At 36.7% G+C, this 9,447-nt stretch overlaps 1 protein-coding gene across 1 annotated transcript in view; it reads right to left on the reverse strand.

The window, feature by feature from the left end:
• The window catches only part of LOC128249436 (protocadherin-19-like), a 67,117-nt gene that overhangs the window by 39,807 nt on the left and 17,863 nt on the right, over positions 1-9,447 (reverse strand). The gene's annotated exons all lie outside the window — the stretch shown is intronic.

Here is a 9,447-nt window from a genome sequence, read left to right on the forward strand (position 1 = left end):
GGTGAGGCCCAATGTACGAAGGTCTTGCCTCACCACCTCAGCCCAGGTCTTCCTGGGCCTACCTCTTCCACGGGTTCCCTCAACTGTTAGGGTGTGGCACTTTTTCACGCAGCTATCCTCCTCCATTCTCACCACATGTCCATACCAGCGCAATCGTCTCTCTTGCACGCCACAACTGATGCTTCTAATGTTCAGCTTTTCTCTCAAGATACTTACACTCTGACGGGTATTCACATTGACATTACACATCCAACGGAGCATACTGGCTTCATTCCTTGCGAGCTTACGTATGTCCTCAGCAGTTACAGCCCATGTCAGCAGTTAGAAAAAGCAATGAGTATAGAAAAGAGGAAACGAGAGAGAAGAAACAGTAGAGGAAATAATAATGATGATAATAATAATAATCCTTTCTGTTATAGGCACAAGGTCTGAAATTTTGGGGGTGGGGGCCAGCCAATTACATCAACCCCGAAAGGATGAAAAGCAAAAGTCTGTCTCGGTGGAATTTGAACCCAGAACATGATGAAGGCTGAAATACCGCTAAGCATTTCACCCCGTGTGCTACTGAGTCTGCTAGCTCGCTGCAGCAGTAGAAGGAGGAGGAGGAGGAGAAGAAGAAAAAGAAGGAGGAGGGGGGGTAGAAGAAGAAGAAGAAAAAGGAGTAAAAGAAAGAGAAGACCACCACCAACAACAACAACAACAGCAATAGCTACAACAACAGCAGGTGTAGCAGCAACGACAAAAAGCGAGATAAAAGAAAAAAGAAGAGGAAGAAAAAGAAGTGAAAGAAAAAAGAAGACGAAGAGGAAGAAGACGAAGAAGAGGAGGGAAAATGAAGTGTTGAAGTAAAAGACAGAAAAAGAAAAGGAGAAAAGGAGAAAAAAAAAACGGAGACAGGAAAATAAAAAGGAATGATGTTAGGAGGGAAAGCAGAAATAAATGAATAAATAAATGAAGTCGATGACAGGAAAAGAGTAGAACATAAAGACGACGACAAAAAGACGTTAAAGAAAAACATCGACGGAAGTAAAACAACGTTTTATAAAAGGAGATGAAAAGAAGTAATAAAAAAGATGGGAGATGAAAAACGCAGAAAATGTAAACAAGAAGCAAAATAAAAATTGAGCGGAGAAAACGATAAATTCTGTGAGATAAATTGTGATAAGAGAATTTAAGTAAAATCCTAAAACGGTGCAAGGGACTTAACTCGTGTAAGATGAATTTGTTGAAGCTACATAGAGTACGAATTATAGGTAGTAATCTTAAAATAGAATACCGGACCTTTTATCCGGCTTCCAGAAAACCGAGAATACTGTGTAATAGCAAACAATATATTGCACCCTGTATTGAGTAAACAGAACCTGTTTTTAAAACTTGGTTAATTTACATACGGTATGTTAAAAATAGTTTTGTTAACTTTTTTTAAATTGGATTGATATAAATATGAAAATCCTTAGATATCGGGGCCTGTCAGTAAGTCATTTCTTCCAGCCAATGGCGTTTGAGATGTTTGGAGAGGTTGGGCCGCTAACAGCGAAGTTCTTGTCATCGTTGGCGGCTTGCCTTACCAAGGCGTTAAGTGATGCCCGTGAAGGTGCTTGGCTGTTTTAACGCTTTAGTCTCGCCATCGCTCGTCGTGACGCGGCGAGCGTGTTGGTTTACTTTAGTAGGTTCCCTTGAGACTTTGTGGTGTGTGACCAATTCAGACACTTGGTGAGTGATTTTTTTTTTATTTCTTCTTTCTTTTTGCTTTTCTTTGTTCCTCTTTTTTCATTCCCCCCACCCCATATGATATATATGTTATATTCCAATAAAAGGATACTGATGTTTAAAAAAGAAAATTAAATATGCAAAGTTGGCCTTGGTGGAATTTGAATTCAGAGCATAAAGACAGACAAAGTGCCACAAAGCATTTTTCTTGACATGCAAACAATACTGTCAGCTCACCACTTAATGAAAATTAATAGTAAAAATTAATTAAAAATCATTAAAAATCAACAAACAGACCCTGTTTTAGAAATGAATTAATTTGAATCTGTTAAACAATTTAGCTCTTTACAGTTCATAGTTTATTTTATATTTTAAGTTTATAATTTAGACTATCTCCAGAAAACTGGCAAGTCCAGAATTCCAGGATACTTCCAGTCCTAAGCTTGCAGGATGACTGGTCTGATACCACCATCATTATCATCATCATTTAACGTCTATTTTCTATGCTGGCAAGGGCTGAACAGTTTGACAGGAGCTGACAAGTCAGACGACTGCATAAAGCTCCTCGACTCTTTTCTTTGGCATGGTTTCTATGGCTGTATGCCCTACCTAATGCCAACCAGAAATGTATTACAGTATTACGTTTTAATTATTTCTATAGAGGGAGATAAACATGTAAGTAAATACCATAAATTGTTTTGCTTGAAGTTCTTACAATTCTGCCTATTCACTGTCTTAAAGGAAGAAATGATAAGCCCCTCATGCAATTTAGACTCGATCTAGATGGCATGCTTCAGCTTGTTACCCTAGACTATCTAAAAAGAAAGAAAAAACACACATCAAAAATTGAATTATTACATTTGAAAGATATTTTCGCAATCAGAGTCACTCATTGACAACTTATGCCACTAATATTTTCTGCAAATCACAGACTATAGGACTTAAAGAGTTAACTGGAACTGCAAGATATAATCATTATATTTGTGTTTAATTAAAAAAAAAAAAAAGAATCAAAGATCCCTCCCAAGCTGTAGGCTCATAAAGCTGATTTCTCAGATTCTGTAACATATATATTCACCAAATGGATGGGATGTAGGGTCCATCACAAGATAACTCATTTCTACTAGCTGAGTGGACTAAAGCAATGTGAAATGAAGTTTTGCTCAAGGACACAAGGCGTCGCTTGGTCCAGGAATCAAAAACCACAATCTTAAGATCATGAGTTCAACACCTTAACCACTAAGTCATGCGCCTTCATACGTGTTTAGTTAGTAGAATTTTATTTCTTAAGCTTCATGTCAATATTCAACTGGTAAGACATTTTTACATTTAACTTATCCTATGCATTTGTTGTATTTTATTATGCTAATAATAAAAATCACACTCGCTGGATCTATTTCACTTCTGTTATTATCATTTGTTGACTAGTTAGCCATTTTACTAAATACCATATTTTCCAGCATATAAGGCACACTCTTTACCCACCATTTTCCCTTCAAAAGTCACCCTGCACTTTATATGCTGAAGGTCAGGCTTTGTTGCATGTATGTATGTATGTATGTGTATGTGTGTGTGTATGCGTGTGTGTCATCATCATCATCATTTAGCTTCTGCTTTCTATGCTAGCAAGGGCTGAACAGTTTGACAGGAGCTGACAAATCAGACGACTGCATAAAGCTCCTCGACTCTTTTCTTTGGCATGGTTTCTATGGCTGTATGCCCTACCTAATGCCAACCAGAAATGTATTACAGTATTACGTTTTAATTATTTCTATAGAGGGAGATAAACATGGTGTGGGTTAGATTGTTAGATCGAAACTGGTAAGCTGGAGAGTTGCAGCAGTTTCCAGTCTGATTTACCATGGCTTCTACAGCTGGATGCAACCACTCCAAGAGTATAATGGGTGCTTTTTATATGCCACCAACACAGGTGCCAGTTACATGACACTGGCATTGGCCACAACTATGCTTTCACGTGGCTTGATGAGTCTTCTCAAGCACAACATATCACCAAAGGTCTTTGTCGCTTATCATTGCCTCATATTTGAAAGGAGCTTTTTGTATGTATGTATGCACATGTGCATGTGTGTATGCATGTGTCTGTGTATGTATGTTTTGATGTGTGTGTTTGTCCACTCCTATTGTTTGACAAACTGTGCTGGCTCGTTTACGCCTCTGTAACCTAATGGTTTGGAAGGTAGCGAGCTAGCAGAAATGTTAGCAAGCTGGGAGAAATGCTTAGTGGTATTTTGTCTGTCTTTACGTTCTGAGTTCAAATTCTACCAAGGTCGACTTTGCCTTTCATCCTTTCAGGGTTGATAAATCAAGTACCAGTTGCATACTGGGGTCGATCTAATCAAGTGCCCCCTCCCCTTCCCAAAAATTTCAGGCTTTGTGTCTTGAGTAGAAAAAGAAACTAGTGGTTTAGAAAAAATAATCGACAGAATAAGTACCAGAGTTTAAAAAATAAATAAACAAGTACTTTGGGTCGATTTATTTTTACTAAACCCTTGAAGGCTGTTCCCCAGCACATTAACTTTGAAATACACAATCCGTATTTTTTATAATCTGAAATATTGGTTATGCTTTTTTAATATCTCGACAAGATGGCAATAACTAGAGAGCTTTTGAACTTAACTATATTTAACCCATAAAGCGCTGGGATTTGCACTTACATAGCATCGACTGCTGAGCACATTTTATGAAAATGAGACTACCATGCATGCATAAAAAACAAAAAAATAGTCAAAATATCTTCTATCTTTATAATGGTGGCAGGTTTTACATCATCTGAAAAGTCTTTAGTTGTACTGTTAGTCCTCTTGCATTCTGGAGGGTATCAGAGTGTTTGAGTGACATTGGACCCCAACAAACGCCCATAAATTAAATGCATCTATCTGGGCCACGTTCGTGGCCTGTCGCGCTTTATGTGTTAAGTACCTAACTTATACGTCCTCGTTTTTAACACACCAGGTGATAGTTTAAACGAGATTTACTGCTATTTCTAACAGGTTGAGTGACTTCCTAATGGTTCCAATATAAGCTCATTTGTGACTGTATTTTTGATACAGATTATACAGAATAGATGCCAACTGTGGAAACTACAATTTTCCACTATCAGCCTAGCATATGCGAGACGATGAGCAAAGATCAAGGGAAGCTACTCGTCTTCTTTTAAATCCAAAAATATTTAAATTGTAATACCACCATCATCCTTTCTGATCCTCCTTCTGCACCGCCTTCGCGTAGTCGCCGTCGTTGTCATCGTCGTCATCGTCATCGTCATCATCAGCATATTCCTAATCGTTATCATCATCAGAATCATCATTTAACGTTTACTTTTTCATGCTTGCATGGGTCAGGCGAAATTTGTTGATTCAGAATTTCTGTCTGGATGCCTTCCCTAAATATATTTATTTAGTTTTTATTATTTTTTGTTTCTCTCATCACATCTACATATGAGAGTTGAGCATGACAGCTGCACCGAAGGCCACAGAGATGGAATGCATCTATTTATTTAATGGTTTGCTCTATGCTCTGTTTTCCTTTTGCCACTAGACTTATGAAGAAAGTATGAGGGTATTGGTGCTTGTATCTTGGCTTGCTGAACAACCGACATAATGAATAATATTATAGTGAGAACAGTCTGTGCAGAGCCAGTCACATACTCCTGTCCTTCAAATTTGTATTAATCTGATTCAACAGGTGCCATTAACTCAATAGTTATCAGGATGCAAGAGTTATATGGAGTTACCTTCTCTTTGATGGGCAGTGAGAGAACTAAATGGTCTGTTGGAGTTTCTGTGACATGATAATCAACCCATACCTGAGACCCTGACAGGTGTTTACAGCTCTGGCTCAGAGTAAACCTAGGAACAATAGTGGTTCCAATCTCTTCTAAACCCTGAAGCTCCTGAACCAGGCCTCACAACCTGATGTATTTTGAAGTCATATTCACAATGACAATGATATTTACTCATGGCAATTTCCACCATGTTGTTTTTATTGTTTTTTTCTTTTGTTATTTTTTCTCTTGAATAATACTACGTTAAGCATGGTTGGTGCAGAACCACTCCCACTCTCTCATCATTCAAAACTGTATCAGGCTGATGCAACAAGTTCCATGAGCCAGTGCTGGATTAACCATTAAGCAAAAATAAGCTCATGCTTATGGCATCAAGAGAGGGGAGGACCCACAGAAATGATAAATGGTTTACAATACAAAAGAAATCTTAAACTTGCTAAAATAATATTTGATGTGGTTTATATGAGTGGAAATATAATTTCAAAATGTTCATGGTGTCATCGAGAAAATCTGATCAAAGATTTTGCAATTAAGAAAAGTAGGAGATAGCTTTTCAAATATAAATAAAGTGGAAGTATACAAAAATAAACATTATTTTCTATCTTACTGTTAGTTTTGTTTCATTTTGAAAAACAATTTATTTTGTGGTTTATTATTACCTCCGCTTTAGTAAAGGCGGAGGTATTGTTTTCAGTTGTGTTTGTTTGTCCGTGAACAAGATATCTCAAGAACCACTGGATGGATTCAGATGAAACTTTCAGGGATGTTTGGCCTCATGACTGGCATAAACTGATTAGATTTTGGGATTGATTCAGTACCGGACAAGGATTCTGGATTATGTTTCCTGCTTTTTTACTTAATTTTTGAGAGCAGTCGGGTTCATTTTTAGTATTCTCATTTGTAAGAGCAGTTGAGTTTATTTAAGATATTCTCATTTTAAAAATCAACTCTGGCTAATCATTGAGAGGATGTTGGTGTTATCTTGGTGGAGGTTTGCGCTCTCTGAGTGCTCTTGTTTTTATATTGAATTACAGTGTGGGGAAGCAAAACTAGGAAATTTTTGTAAGCCTTATATTTTTATGTAGCATTGGTCTTATCTTAATTTTTTATCTTATCTTAATTTTTTATCGTATCTTAATTTTTTATCTTATCTTAATTTTTTATCTTATCTTCATTTTTTATCTCATACAAACAATTTCATTTGGCTTTTCATATACAAGTCTAACTATGTCACCTCAAGAAGTAAAGAAACAATGCATTGCCGATTTACTCCACTCAGGAATTAACATCAAGCGAATTTCTGAGTTGGTTAATGTGTCATTAAGCACAGTTTACATCAAGAATTGTTTGAATAACATCAAAGGCATTCAGAGGAAGAAAGTCATTGGAGGAACCAGAAGGCCACATATCAAAAATTTCAAAGGATCCAACCACATCCAAAAGGAAACTGGCAATTGACATGAAAGTTGATGCCAAGACTGTAAGAAAGGCTGTTAACTTTGATATAGGCCTGCTATCATTTGCGCAAACTCTAAGACACTTCCTGGCTGGTTCAATGAAAGTCAGGAGGTTTGAAAGGGCAAAGTATTGTCCTTCCTCAAGAGATCTGGATCTACTGTGAAAATATTTTCTGATGAGAAAATCTTCACTGTGGATGTTGCTGTGAACAGACAAGGTGATTGGTTTATTGCTGAATTGCCATCTCAAGTCAAGGGAATTTTCAGAGCAAAGCATCCTGCTCAGGTGATGGTTTGGGGAGTTGTGGCATCAGATGGCAAAAAAATGTCCCTGCATTTTTTCAAATATGGTGAGAGAATCTGTGCTGATGTCTATTACAAAGTGTTAAGATATCATGCCTTGGCTTAAGTCTAATTACCTGGAAGGTAATTATATGTGGACTCAGGATGGAGCACCTGCTTATACAGCAAAGAAAGTGCGAATATTTTGCAAGGACAATTTTACTGTTTTTTAGCCCTCTGATTTCTGGCCCTTCTCCAGTCCAGATTTGAATCTGCTGGACTATTCTGTTTGGGGCACTTTAGAGCAATCTACCAACAGAACATCTCATCCTAGCACTGAACACCTCAAGCAGGTTTTGAAGGAATAATGAGCCAAATTGTTTAAACATTTTATCACGAAGGGCTGTGGAGCTTTCAGTTGCTGTATCCGATTGGTGATAGAAAATAACGGTAAACACATCGAGTGGAATCTCTAGTATTGGCAGTAATAACTTATTTATAAATAATTTTGTAATATGCTGACTCTTCTGTGTACAATAAAACATTTTGACTTTTCCAAGATTTGCTTCACCACCCTGTACATGTATATAGGGCACCAAAATCTTTTAAGTGCTTAAGGCCTCAATGAGTCTTAATCCAACCCTGGCTCGAGCCCAGAAGATATCAGGGTGCAGGATTTTTTCATTATCTTCAATGAAATGAAGATTTCTTAGATATTGAAGTAAGCGCTAACACACTTAATGTTCTCATCATCATAACTTATATATAAAGGCTATATCTGTGTTGAGAAGAGGCAAACATTTTAAAACAATATTTGACAAAAATCGAACAGAGGCAAGAGGGATAACTCAAAATTGAAAAGTGAAAAAATAATTTCTGAAATGGTTTAACGCACCAGATTGTTTCTAAGGTGAAGACTTATCAGCCAAAGGGTCAATAGGCCATACCTTGTCACCTGTGTAACAGAAGACCCCTTAAAATTTAATCACCATAGGTCATCTAGCTGTAAATAGGTACCATATGGAGTTGTAATTCTGAGCTAAAACCTCTCCCATCAGCCTGAAAAACACAATGAAGAAACAATTCCACTTTATCCTTTCTTGAATCAATACAAGAAGGTGAAGATTTCTGTGGTGCCTCCACAACCTTAACATTTATGAAACATTATTTTTGAAAACAAATTGTAGACATACGAAAAAAGGGCATTTATATGTCCCATTCTCTTTTTAGTTTCGCCTAAAACTCAAAGCTTAGGAGGAGACAGAATTCCTGTATTTTATTTTTATCTTTTTCCTTGTTTCAGTCATTGAACTGTGGTTATACTGGGGCATTACATTGAAGGGTTTAGTCAAATGAATTGACTTCAGTACTTATTTTTTAGAAGTCTGGTACTTGTTCTATTTATTTTGCCGAACTGCTAAGTTATGGGGATGTAAACAAACCAAAATCAGTTGTCAAAGGTGGACAGACAGACAGACAAACAGACAAACAGACAGACAAACAAACACACACACACACACACACACACACACACACACACACACACACGTGATAGGTTTCCACACAGGTTCTGTCAACCCAATTCACCCACAAAGTATTGGTCAGCTTTGGGCTATAGCAGAAGACACTTGCCCAAGGTGCAAATGGAGTGGGACTGAACCCAAGACCATCTGCCTGCAAAGTGAATTTCTTAATCATACAGCCATGAGCTAATTACTATTACTGTTAACTTAGAACTGGTTGATTTTATACGCTTTCATTTTATGTTATAAATATTCATAATCAGGTCCTGTATTAAATTTCATTGTGGAATAGATCTATATCCTGTACAATAGCTGATTTATAATACAGTAAAAACACAATATTTATGCATATAACATAAACTTATTTTAACTCTAAACAAAATAACTGAAGAAGATCTTAAGTAATGGATGCATTTCCTATTAAACACTAAACAGACCTTAAACATATGTATTAAATGATTTTAAAATATCACTATTAGGTTTAACTTCATTGTTACAATTTATATGATTTGATGCTTGTACAAACTAACCAGTCCAGATTCCACTTACATGGATTAGTCTAACAGAATTAATTATATTTGCCTTGAATCAAACATTCTGGTACTGTGCACTGCTTCTTAGCATAACATCAAATGTGTGTATATATATATATATATATATATATATATAT

This window comes from Octopus bimaculoides, chromosome 14 (genome assembly GCF_001194135.2).
Source record: "Octopus bimaculoides isolate UCB-OBI-ISO-001 chromosome 14, ASM119413v2, whole genome shotgun sequence".
NCBI classification, from domain to species: domain Eukaryota; kingdom Metazoa; phylum Mollusca; class Cephalopoda; order Octopoda; family Octopodidae; genus Octopus; species Octopus bimaculoides.